The 13,720-nt window shown below is 39.8% G+C and overlaps 1 protein-coding gene across 5 annotated transcripts in view; it reads left to right on the forward strand.

Moving 5' to 3' along the window:
- Positions 1-13,720, forward strand: part of LOC129156316 (uncharacterized) — a 96,804-nt gene that overhangs the window by 63,211 nt on the left and 19,873 nt on the right. For 4 of the 5 annotated variants that reach the window (XM_070549648.1, XM_070549651.1, XM_070549649.1 and 1 more), the window contains 6 exons: positions 375-530; positions 640-714; positions 850-1,745; positions 1,831-3,576; positions 3,664-3,864; positions 3,936-6,055. The exons of the other annotated variant lie outside the window; for it this stretch is intronic. The gene's annotated coding sequence lies outside the window, so the exon portion shown is untranslated. The remainder of the gene's footprint in view (positions 1-374; positions 531-639; positions 715-849; positions 1,746-1,830; positions 3,577-3,663; positions 3,865-3,935; positions 6,056-13,720) is intronic. 5 annotated transcript variants of the gene reach the window in all.

Below are 13,720 nucleotides of genomic sequence, written 5' to 3' on the forward strand. Positions count from 1 at the left end.
TGTTATTTTATGTGCAATTTAATGCAGTATTTTTCAGCCTTGGTCCGCAAGGCAGCGTGCCAATAGTCAGACACACGTGGATTAATCCCTTTGTCCAATAATGTAAGACAGGAAATAAAAGAGCTGTGCTTAATTCAGGAAATAGTGAAGTTGTGCACAAAGCTCAGAAAGCATAAGTTTGTTAAAAAAAATAGCACAGCCCCACCAAAAATATTTTTCACCAGCCGCCACTGTTCTCTTATACTGATATAATAAATATTTTCGGTAAGTATCGTACTTTATGTTTGCATTTAGTAATTTAGCATACATTGAGACTTTTGTGACATTTTTTGCCATGTTTGTTTTTGTTTTACCACCCGTATTTTTTTTTTCAGATGCATTTTTCACGGAGGCTTTTTATTGTTTTATGTTAGATTCGTTTTTGTAAATAATGAAAGAAATCAGGAAATCTTCTAGAAATAGGAAATGTTCCTCAAGATCTGTTGATGAGGAGCAAGATGTGCCCTCATCGTTTTTCCGTCACAAACGCAGTAAGTTTCTCTGCACTAAATATTTCCACTAAAGACGTTCCAGTTTTTGTTGTCCAGTATTTGTGCTAATACTATTACTATTCTATTATACTACTACTGCTACTTCCAGGAAAACAAAACCTCCATATACATCTGTGGTTGAGGATTCAGGTGCGAGTGAAGATGATTTCCCATCACAGCTGCAGTAAGTTTATCTACAGTTCAAAAATATTTTTAACTTTAGTTCTGTGTTTAATTTTATTTTATTCAGTTTTCATTTACCAGTATTTACTGCTTGAAAATTTAAATGTTATATGATTTGATATATTTTTAATTTTAGAGATTCTTCTGATGAGCCATTCACCAGCAATGGGCAGTGTCAGAGGAAGGATCTTGCTGGAGATGCTCCACATCTTCTAGACTCCTGGACAACAAAGTCAAACCCAGGTACTGTCAACCCACGCCACCCAGATTTATCCCCAGAAGAACTCCTGGCTATCAGCTTCCCGTCATGGATAAACCAGGTACACGCAGTGCAAAAAAGCACTCCCTGGATGTGCTAAGAATGCAAGAAAGTATTTTGTCTGCAGCAGGACAGGAATTGCTCTGCAGAAGACCACAGCAGCTAAAAACGCCTGAACACTGACAGACAATATCACCTGAAAGTCAGACACTGAAAGTTGTAAATGTAAAAAGATCAATACAAGGTTGTAATCCATGTTAGGTTTGATTTTTGGTATTTCAGATTTTTTATTCATGTACATCTGTATTTTCTCTTCATACATATCTGAAGAAAAATGAAATCAGTTTTTTTCTGTTATTAAATTTTTTTTTTTGGGTAATTTCAAACAAAATAGCTGCAAAATCTTTACAGATACGGAAAGCTAAGCTTGTCCTGAAAATGTTTTGTGCAGATACGACCTTTTTTGACGAATTTATTCAAAGATAAAGATAAACAAGGCCAGGCAGAGTTGAACAATGGCAGAACTAAAAGGTTTTAAGAGCTGGAATTACAGTAACATGAAGCTGAGCTCACAGCTGGTAATGGGGCTCAGGAGGTGACCGTGCTCATTACGTGCTTTATGAGAATACCTTTGATGAGCAATCAAATCACAGGTATGACGTAGAGGCTGCTAGAGCACGCAGAGAGAGTCGGGAGATGAAGAATCCAGCAGGAGATGGTCCGTTATGTAGGAAGGAAGAAAAATAGCGCGGCAGAGAAACAAAACACGACGTGTAAGTTCACCCTATTAAACACGTTGATTGTATGCATTTGTATGATTATACATTTTAACTGTATTCTATTGTTTTTCTGCTGTAGTTTAAAAACAGCTGCTGTGTGCTTCCTAACCTCAGTGAGCGTCCAGAGAAGAGTGAAAACAGCCAACATCCACAGCTATGTTGGATGTTTATCAGAGAGAACATATGTGTTGATATGAATTCACACTATTAAAGGTAAAATGTTCCTTTGGAAGTAAAGTGATGTTTACATGCTAAATACATATCCCATTACCTGACTAAGCTTGGTGTGAACATTCAAGTCACTATGAAATCTGCTGCAAGCCTCTAAGGTGACAGAGCTTCATTGCAAGTGCTATATGTGACTGATGGGTTAGAAAACATGTGAGAGTTTCTAAAATGTGTCACATGTGAGGTTAAAATGTAGAAAGTGGTGTGTGTGCTTTAAGCTGCCCAACATTTTTGAGTGTGTGACCTTTGTTAAATGTGATCCACTTCCTGCTGTAATGTGGACTTTTATAGAGCTGAGTAACTGGAGTAGATTACACACCTAAGTAGCTGTAGTACATTACACACCTGAGTAACTGGAGTAGATTACACACCTGAGGATGAGAGCCAGTAGTTTATATTTAATGTGAGTAAACTGCATCTACCTGACATCACTCAGAGACAAAGTACTTCTGACTCTTAAAGTCATTTATTAAAAGCATGCCTGCTACAAACTCAAGTATTTCAGTGTAAAAATAACTTCACATGTGTGATATGCACGTGGAGTCACAAGTTAACTTTTATCTGCTAAGGTGTTCACTGCAGTCAAAACACCCTCCATGCTTCTGCTGGTTGGCTGCTTTGTCCAGGTGAGCTGTGTGTTTTTAGACTGCCTGTCTGTCAGTTCACAGAAGAACTGCATCATGGTATTAAACTGTTCATCTGCCCTGTTTTCAGCCTCTGACCCAAGCATCTGTACTGTCTTGTGGTTTCTGTGTACAGTGAGTTTGCAGCGCTGCAGTGCTCTTGTTCAGGCTTGGTGTGGAGGCCTTTTACACCTGTTGATTTACTGTGATCTTGTCATGGCTCTGCTTTTCCTCTGCTGCTGTGCTCTTAACCCCTTCTTTCCACAGGAGCCGTCAGCAGCACGTTACTGCAGCAGCACGTCATAGCTGCTGATAGGAGCCGCTGTGGTCAACAGAACCTTTTCCACCGGAGCCGTCAGCAGTGCGAGTCGGCCGCGTCTCAGGAGCAGCATGTCGCGGCCTTTACGCTCCGGTTCTATTTTCTACGCGCGACGCCTCTGAAATGGGTCAAGTTCGACATTTTTGGGGAAGGAAAGACAGGAAATCGGACGCGGAAATGGAGAGAAGCTCCCGAGATTTTCAGAATAAAGAAACGTACTGCCTTCTGGTTGCTTTACTTTTAAAAAAGGTTACTAACTGCAGCCCCGTGAGAAGTTATCACCTAGCTAGCGGTCTCCTTTGTCTTTCAGGTCCGTATTGGCGATTATAAAACGGACAGAACATAAAACACAAACCATGTTGTAGTTTTCTCCTGCTTGTTGTTGTGTTTACTGACGAAGTCACTCGTGTGACTTCGTGCTCGGTCGGTGACAGCTGCTCCCCTGCTGCTTCGCGTCTCGTGGGAAGGGCCAAGCAGCAGCTTGACGTGCTGCTGCAGTAACGTGCTGCTGACGGCTCCAGTGGAAAGAAGGGGTAAGTGTTTGCAGGTGAGCAGGTTGGAGAGCCCCAGCTGCAGCTGATGACCATCAGCCAGGCCAGAGGATATAAGGAGCAGTGTTGCCACACTTCAGCGCCAGTTGATACTCTATTGTTGGGTACTGTAGCTCTCCTCGTTCCTGTTTAAATCTAGCCTCGTGTTTTTTCTCCCCCGTGCTTAGTTTTATTCTCCTTGTCTGCTGCAGTACCAGCCCTGGATTCTTACCTCAGCTTCCTGCTGTCTGAAGTGGATTTTTCACCCAACGCCGCTCAACTCCTCTGGTCTCCCGCTCTCCACCTCTCACCTGTCCTGGATTACTTCACTGCCTGCTACTCCTCTCCACCAGACCATCTCCAGCTCAGACCTGACTTGCCTCCCTCTCCTGCTCAAAATCCCACTTCACACAGTAAGACTATGCCACCATTACTCCGGTGTTTGCCTGGTTGTCAGTATTCATTTTGTTATCTTCTATTTTAGGATTGGAATACTCCCCCTGGCCCAGTTTGGATCAGCGCTTTTTGTTATTATTTTTCTTTATAATAAAACATGTATAATTTTACTCACCTCTCTCTCCGTGTGTGATTCTTTCATGTGGGTTAAAAGACTGCAGCCCTACATGACAAATCTGGATGAGCTTGTTGTGTCCTTAGTGTTCCCTGTGTGTAGCCTAGTTTGTAACTGAATAAATGTTGTGATTTCTGGTAGTGATTGAGTCCTTGTTGTTTGAGATATTCTCAGGTACCAACACAAACCTGGGTTTAATCGTGATGGTTATTACCATAAGTGAGGCTCGTAATTCCATAGACAAAGGATGGTTAAATGGTTAAAAATGTTAGAAAGACAAATGTTAATTTTACAGCACTGTAATTTGACATCAATGATGTATTGTGATGTAATTACAGTTGACATTTTGTGTAATTTACAGAAATTGAACAGAAACATGAAAATCAAATCATATTCAGTAGGTGTAACATGGCTACAATCTTCATTAAATAATAGCTAACAGAAGTTATTTGACAAATGTTTGTTTTCAAAAGGGTTATGTAATGCAAATGTTCCTTATTTTCTTGTTGTCATTGGGGTCTTCATTATTACATGTAGCAAAAATTATGTATTTCAGTGTGGAGAAAGCAAAGTTGTGGGCAGGTGAGAAGATCCATATGGAATCAGGAAGTGTACATGAGCAACAGTCTATAAGAGAATGGTGATGATGCATGTAGGAAACAGCTTACAGTGTTTATTTGGAGTGTGGACAGGACATGCACTGAAGACCAGATGATTTAAGTAAGGGAGGCCATCCATGGAGCCAGGGAACAGATTCAAACGTGGTTCTGGAGGAGAGGATGGTAGCTATTAAGGCGTCATGAGTTGCTGGAGTTTTGCAATCCTACGGAATGAACAAAGGCAGATGAAGAGGTAAAGTTTCAAAAAGATAAACTGACTGGATGCTACCCCTTAGGAATACAATCTGGTGGTGAGGAGCTGTTGATCTGATTCCTTTATTCCTCCTATCTGATAGGTGGGCCAGCCCCCTGTGTGGAATTACCATCCAACAGCCTACAGGACAAAATGAAAAGTTCACATGGGTTACAGACTACATTTTGACATGTGTGTTATTCTTCTGGTATTATTTAATGTGTATATATTACTGATATTAGTACATTTTTCATTTTAAAGGTAATGTCATATGCAAGGATCAACTCCTTTATATGTGATGTACGTTAAAAACGGTATAAATAATTAAACTCTAATGCAAGATATGAGAGTACTGTAGAATGTTGTAAAAGCTGAATGTCAGGCTCTATCATGGAGAATGAAATGACTATATATTAAGCGTTCTTGCAAGAAGAGGCAAAGCACAGTAGACTGATATCCTAGTATAAAATTACTCACATAAAATAACTGTCACATATTTTAGCATGTGCAAATGGGGTAGGAACCTGCAGCGTGCTGATATGATCATTTGTGCAGCTGATTCCTTTTTCTAGTAAAAAATCACGTGTAAAACATACACAGCATTGTAATTTAAAGAGATGGGGAAAAAAATCAAATTTATGTTTAATGCTCAGTTAATCATTACAGTGTTTGAATTGAAACATGATGTCAAAGTATTCGGTAAAACCAGTAGGAAAATGGCTGCAAGTTCAGCGAACTTATAATTGTTTATTCGACAGGAAAAAAGAACACCATAAATCTGGCGATGTGGTAAGTAGCACCTATGCTATGGGAGACGTTTCTACGTGCTGATTTTCGATTTGTAGTGTTTTTTTTTTTCAAAACTTTATTGAACAAGGTGAAACCGGTTTGTAGCGTTACTAATTGTGAAAAAAGTAAAGTGACGTCAAGTCCCGGAGTTCTATTGGTTGTTTGGTTTCAAAAACCGTCTTCCGCCCCACTGATTGGTTGAGACAACCTTTAACTGAAATAGGCGCCCAAAACGCTTCAGTCTTTTACAGACCCGCTTTGAGTGTACCTCGTGTATATTCAGAGTTCTCCCTAACCCTCGTTTTCCAAGTTGGTATCAACCATATTTGGAGAGCTTCCTTCACCTCTGTTCCTCTGTTTGCATTTAACGCAGCGCATCGTCTTCTGTTGAGGTGAGTCAAATTTGCTTGTTTTTTGGCGGTGTTTAAACATGATAAGATTTGGCTGTTGTAAGTTAGCTTCTCTGCTATTCTGCTGGCTCTAAATCCATGTTAATAGCCTGTGTGTGCAAATTTATTTCAGTGGGGTGTTTGTGTAGGCTTGTAAATTAGACCGCTAGTTTTGCTGTAATTGTCAGGGAAAGCATTCTTTGGAAGCTGCGGAGGTCTGGTTTAGCAATGTTCGGTGACTGGGATCAAGGCCGGATTAAACATATGGGCAAGTGGGCAATTGCCCAGGGCCAGAGGTGGAAAGTAATGAATTACATTTACTCACGTTACTGTAATTGAGTAGCTTTTTTGTATATTTATACTTTTTAAGTCGTTTTTAAAAGCTGTACTTTTACTTTTCCTTGAGTAAGTTTTTAAAAAAGAATTGTAATTCGCTACATTTTAAATCATATCCGTTACTGAGTAAAAATAAATTATAGGCTAAATAAATTACAAATATTACGTGAAGCAGCGTCGGAACGGAAAGAGACACCTGCATGAGCGCCACGTCTAAACCGTTGGGGGTGTGTGGGTGTACACTTTTGCTCAAAGACATAAGTTCAGTCGATCAACTTGCTGTTCACCTCCTCTCTCCCTCCTGTGGGTTGGAACCCGCACTTTCGCGCACCGGTGTGACGTCATCGGAATTCTGCTCGGTTCGGTAGCCGGACTCGGTTCCGTGTTTGAAATGTGTTTCCCTACCGCTCCGCACGGCAGCGGCAAAATAACGTTTAGCGCTCATAACAAGCGGATTATCAGCGCTCTGCTCATAAAACAGAAGACCTGCAGGCCTCTGTGAGTTAATCCTGATATTGTTCAGGTGTAAACATTGTGCTCCATCGCTGTGTTTGAACTCAGAAGATGCTTCTTGATGCCACAGATATGTGATGATTTAGCTTGTTTCTTTATTTTAGTCCAGAATAAGAGATTAAATTATTACAAAAGCAGTTCAGTGTAGTTAAATTAGTCATTCAAATGATTCGAACATGCTGCAGTGTGTGTGTGTGTGCGCGCGCGCGCTTGCGTGTGCATGTGCGGGCGTGCATGTGTGTGTGTGTGTGTGTGTTACACATGTAGAACTGCTTGAGACAGCGTGGTTTCATTAAATGCATCTTATATCTTGGGTGAAGTAATGGCTCAGGAAAATAACTTATATTTCATAAATAATGACATCTTAATAGTGTCTATGATAATGTTTTATCTTATCTTTGGTCTGGGAGGTGTAACTTATCATGATACATGCCTTTTAAAACATGTTAATGTGCTACAAGAGGAGATGAATGCAGTGTGTGTGTGTGCGCGCTTGCGTGTGCGCGCGTGCATGTGTGTGTGTGTGTGTTACACATATAGAACTGCATGAGACAGCGTGGTTTCATCAAATCCATGCATCTTATATCTTGGCTGAAGTAATGGCTCAGGAAAATAACTTATATTTCATAAATAATGACATCTTAATAGTGTTTATGATAATGTTTTATCTTATCTTTGGTCTGGGAGGTGTAACATATCATGATACATGCCTTTTAAAACATGTTAATGTGCTACAAGAGGAGATGAATGCATTAATTTAAAGTTCATGTTTGGAGTCCAACTTTCACAGACTGGCTCACGCTGGTGAGGAGACACCATTAGTTCTAGTAACACCTGGGCTCCCAAGGCCTGTTCTGACAGGATGGACGTTACGGGACCCTTAAGGATTCCAGTTGGTTGATTGGATGATTATTTAGGAGGACTGGAATGAACAAACTGATTTCAGTGGTGAAGGGTTAAATGAGTGAGTGAACCCACTACCAAGGATGAACTCTGCTAACTTTAAAAATCAGCTACTCTAAATAAGCATGAAGGTCAGAGAGGAGCTCTAGGATGGACATGGATAAAGGAACTGTAATGTAGAGGTAAAGTAGGGCAGAGCCAACGTTAACAGCTGTCATACGGTCCATCTGAAATATTTGACTTTCATTTAGCTTGTTATGTGACAGGTTAGAGCACAGTCTCATGTTAGAGTTTTGTCATGAAAACATTGAGATAGCTCACATACTGATGGCATCTAAAAAATATATTTTTTTCTCAAAATAAAGAATAATGTTAATCACAATTGAAACTAACCATCCTAGAAAAACCTCGTCCAGTCAGTGTGCACGTCCTGTTCTCACTGATTGAATAGAAATCCCTCCTTCAAGCCTTGCGGGTTTGAGTGTGTGTGTGAGCGCACACACGAGCGCATTGTGAACTGGCGTTGTGATTTAGCACTACTTAGATGTAGCCATTTTTACGCTTACAAAAATGTAACTAAGTAACTTTTACTTTGAGTACATTTTGTTTACGATACTTTTTACTTTTACTTGAGTAAAAATTTAGGCAAGTGCTTTTACTTGTAATTGAGTAAAAAATTATCAAAGTATTGGTACTCGTCATTAAGTAGGAAATTTTAGTAGTCTTTCCACCTCTGCCCAGGGCGCACGATCTCTAAAGGGCCCAGAACAGCAAGGGCACGAGCAAAATAGTGTAGGCCTATGTGTAATCTCCCGCTTTATATTAAACTAGGGTGACCGTACGTCCGGTTTTCCCCGGACATGTCCACTTTTCACTCTGTCCGGGCAGATAGGACAAGAAAATAGTTAAATAAAGACAAGAAAACAAAACAAAGTGTTGAAAAGTAAAATGTAGGTAGATTTATCTCCACTACACGTTTTTACCTGTACAAAACAATAAGTTCTACACATGTCATATTTATACATCTGATACAATTCAGATCACCTTCAAAACTCAGTCACACACCCAGGGCCGTTTCAAGACATTTTGGGGGCCAAGGCAAAATGACCCCGCCCACCCCCACCCCCCATAACTGGGCTCCCCAGAAGCCTCTGTGTAATTCATACCCTCTCTAGGAGTGTTAGTTATACAGTGTTTATAAAAGCTCCTCAGACATCGCTGACATGTTATCAGATGAAAAACTAAATTATCAGACACGCTGTCTCATCTGCTGCTTTTCTGAACCTGCAAAAAGTAACAAAACCATTTGAAAGCCACTATTTGTGGATTCTCTGAAAGTTTCCGTGGAGTGTGGGACAACTTATTTTTTCATTGATCCTATCGTCTAATCTCACAGCTGAAACAAGCATCCTTAATAATCTGTGCACAGGAAGCTTACCGTTGCTGTAGTAAAACAAAAGGTATAATAATTTATTATTAATAAAACCTTGTCGCAGCACTAAAGCAGAAAAATTAGATTTTGCAATAAATATGCTAAATATTTACATATGAATTGTTTTGGAGCCCTTTTATTGGCAGAATTTGATATTAATTTAGTTCTTACAAAAAATGGGTCCCAACGTGGTTTGTGTGGCGTTGCCATAGTGTGATGTCATAGGCACAGATCCCCTGTCCTCTTGTTTGGAAATGGAAATATGGTCACCCTATATTCAACTAACTCTCCACCTGGGCTTTTGCGCTGCACAGAGACGCTTCGCTGCCTATGACTTTGAACGTCAGTTGAGAGTCAGTCTCATGCAGACTGACCAATGAAGAGAGGGCCTCAAGTTAAGACCCTCTCCTCATTGGTCAGTCCACACGAGGTGGGTCAAAGGTTACCCTGAGCGGGTTACGTGATGTCAGGCATTCAAGTATTGAGTATATTTACTGCATATTACAGTAAAATATTCTGTATGTGACCATATTGTGGTGATCCTTGGGTCGTGATGATGGGGCCCTTGAATATTGTTGCCCAGGGTACAACAAAGTGTTAATCTGGCCCTAACTGGGATGACAGGCTGAAATAAAATGGCGGCTTGTTTAAAGACAGTGTTGGCTGGCAGCCCTGTAACAGTGCTAACCACCGTGCTGCCGTAATAATAACATTAAATAACATTCATGATGACATTTAAAGGGGCATGCCAGTAGGTGTGTATCAGGTATTTTGAGCCAATAAGTTGGTTGTGGATCACTGACTACCATGTTTCTTAACATTACCTTACTCCATCTAGAGTGCTACCAGCAGAGTATGTGGTAAAATGGTAATGGTTGTTAAAACATTAACCTAATATGTGAACTGTAGCTTTTAAGTCAAATGCTACTGGCATAGCTCACCTTCAGTCTGCTGTTGAACAAGGGCTAAACCTTCTAGAATTACCATGTCAAAGACCAATCAAAAGTCCTGATCCATCTCCAACAGCATTTAAAACAGATTCATCTGGAAAGCAACTTTGCACAGGGACGGTTTGTCACAGTTACAGCCTGAGAGAGCTTGTATGGATTGACACAGACCTTGGAAAATGCTCAACAGAAACTTTGGGGCACCGTTTACACAGTCCAAAAAAGGTTTTGCTTATTGAATTCCCATCCACTCTGCTACTTCAAGGAGAGAAATTCACACTGAAAGCAGTCATTACATTTCAGGAGGGCCCAACACCATAAACACTCGGGCATTATGTGACGTTCTGTAACAGGACCTCGTACAGTAGCGGCGTTTAAAACAAAGCTAAAGACCCACTTTTATGGTTTTGCTTTTAATTCTGCAGGTTAGATGTTTATATATATATATATTTACATGAGTTTATTCTGCTTTTAAATGATAGTTTTTATTTTTAGTCTCTCAGTCTTACTGTGACACACACAGAAAGATGTGGTCACATTTTTCGTATTGATGCTTTAACCATCTGATGTAATTTATTCCTGTGTGAAAAAAAAATATATATTTAATGGATTCAGGCTAAAAGGAAAAGAAAAAAAACTTAGAGTCTCTAAGGACATTGTCTTTGTAAACTGTTCTGTAAAGGTAATGCACCTTAATGCCAGTAGAGGGCAGTATGATACTTGGCAGCTGACCGGGACAGTTTGGTGCGGACATTGGCGCAGCCGTTAGCTTTTCCTCATTCTGCAATGAAGAGCTAACGCAGCAACACCATACTGATGTCCTGTCTGCTCATTTGACTGTTTTTAACAGGTTAGTGTCCTCATATAAGAGCGATAAACAGGTGAAAATGGGAGAAAACCGTGTCAAGATGTGTTTGTCAAGCACCTGTTAATCGGTTTGGGAGGAAGTTTTGTTCTTAATGTGTGGTTTAAATGTGCTGTACGCCTGGCGCCCCCCGATGGTGAAGTTGATATGGCGGCACAATAACGGCTTCATGTTTACTTGGATTTTATCCTGTGTGCTCCATGTAAAATGAATGGCATTGCTGAGAAAGAAGTGTTATTTTGTTCATGTAGGTGAAATAGTGAAAATAAGCAAGGTAGTTGATGAGAAAGAGTTATTTAAACTGGTTTGCATTTATATTATTTTAAAGCTCAAGTGGGGTAGAAATATTAAGTTTGTTCCATGAGTGTCTTATTATATTATGAACATGTAGTGATGAACCAGTATTGCAAGAAAATGTCAAATGCGGTAAAATAAGTGTCTGACTATTCAGAATTTGTCAAAAGGGAACTGCTTAAACAAGGTGAATGGTAGAAAATGTGCTGCTTGACATGGTTGAAAGTGTTAATAAAATTCTGCAATGAAGAGCTAACGCAGCAACACCATACTGATGTCCTGTCTGCTCATTTGACTGTTTTTAACAGAATCACCTGTTGCATGGTCACATACCTGGGACCTGTAACATTACTTTACTGTGCAGCACATTGGTGGCATGCCTCATGCTTGTAAGAGGCTCCATAAATGAAGGTTGATGATAATGCAGGGTATTCGCGGGTTCTTAAAGTCTTAAAAAGGCTTAAATGAGCTTTTCCAAATTTAAGGCCTTAAAAATCCTTAAAAATTACAAATAATCCTTAAATACAGTTTCCAAAGGTCTTAAATTACCAAGGACCCAATAAACAAGACTATTTTATTTCTATAAAAATTCCATGAATTTCTAGTTGGTGTTCAGCATTTTTTGTGTATGATATTGGCATAAGCGGAACCGTACACATTCACTCTGTTGTGAAAGGGGGCTATTTTTAGATTAGCATATTCAGGGTTTTACCTGGCTCAAATTGAGGCAGAGGTGGAACCATCTTGACCACGCGCCAACACATGCATACTCTGTGCATTCAACAGCATCACTTTTTGAAAGGCCAAATATTTTTTCGTTAAGTGTTCTAATCTAAGCTTCTGTTGATTAATTGAATATTCCATTTGACAACATTTCAAGTGAAACAAAACAGGTTTGCTGCTAAAAAAATATGAAATAAAACAAACAAAATTGTCAGGCTGAAATAATGGACTTTTATTATGAAAGGCCCAATAATATGCACTAGATTGGTGTTTAGTTCCTTTTTTCCCATCTGATATTTATAGTTAAAATATTTTTAAATATTTGACCTACATTTCAGTAACATTTTAGGTTTGTATTAAAAACACTCATCTCAGTCTAAATGACACATAAATATATACAGTAAAATATCATTAACATGCATTTGTATTGGAAATGGTAATAACATTTAATTTCTGCTGCTAACAATGTAACAGTGGCGTGTCTGTTATGTACGGCTTGTGAATAATCCAGTTCAAATTATGTTCAAAGATGGAAGCGTTTGTGAATTATATACTACAATGGCTTGCCGTAGAATTGTAGCAGTAATGTGACTCGTATCTGCAGCGGTTCTGATATGTACTGCTGCAGGATGCAGAATAAACAAGATGGTGGGGACTTTTCATCCGCTTGTAGAGTTTAGTCTTTCTTAATTTTACGATCATCATGTATTTTTCTGTGTGCCACTTGATAATGAGACTGCTACCTGTTAGCTTTAGCATTAGCCAGTCTGCGTGTAGCTGCACTTTTGATCCCAAACTTTGGACCGGTTCTGCCTTTGTACCTTTGCTGGTTCCTTTATTTTCCTCCACTGCATCCAGATTTCCACACTGTGTGCCAGCAAAAAGCATTTTTCTTACACATAACTTACTTTTGTTCAATAACGTTCTGGGGAAAATAGAAATTCAAAGATGTTGCACCAGTGCTTTGTTTAAAAATAGACAGACACGCACAGACAGTTTTTGTCGTCGCACTGTACAGCTCTGCTATGGAAGAGCCTGGGTGAAATCAGGACGTCAATAGCACCAACCATAGATATGTACCAACTAGTGAGAAAAGCAAGTTTTCATCTTTGTCTGCTGCGGTTTTGGCGCTTTTCGGTGAACCGCTGCTCATACAACGCCCTAGTGGCGCAATGCTGCATCTGCTGTTAAAATAACATCAATATAGCTGGGGGCAGAGTGAAATCAGGCTGGGGCGGCACAAAATTAGCTGGAGGCAGCCGCCACACAAATTGGAATGCAGGAAAAACCCTGCCGCATTAGTTGGTTAAGCTAGTGGGAGCTTGCGCCATGGAGAAGTGCAAGTTTTATGGTAACTGGATGGCTAATCCCACGTTCGTGACGTGGTTAACACCGGTTCCAGGCAATAGCTGGAAATTATAGCTTAAATTTAATTTTAAAAATAGCTTACATTTGGTCAAAGTGGCCTTAAAAAAGGTCTTAAAAAGTCTTAAATTTGGCTCCCTTAAATCTGCAGATACCCTGTAATGAAGACGAGTATTAGAATTTGTCTTAAACCCGAAATTGCATTCTTTTAATTATTATTACACTCTTCAAAGGGTAGAACCAGAAAAATGCCTTTTTCAGCAGGTTGGCATGGCAGCTTGTTAGCAGTC

This window comes from Nothobranchius furzeri, chromosome 3 (genome assembly GCF_043380555.1).
Source record: "Nothobranchius furzeri strain GRZ-AD chromosome 3, NfurGRZ-RIMD1, whole genome shotgun sequence".
In the NCBI taxonomy this organism is placed as follows: Eukaryota; Metazoa; Chordata; class Actinopteri; order Cyprinodontiformes; family Nothobranchiidae; genus Nothobranchius; species Nothobranchius furzeri.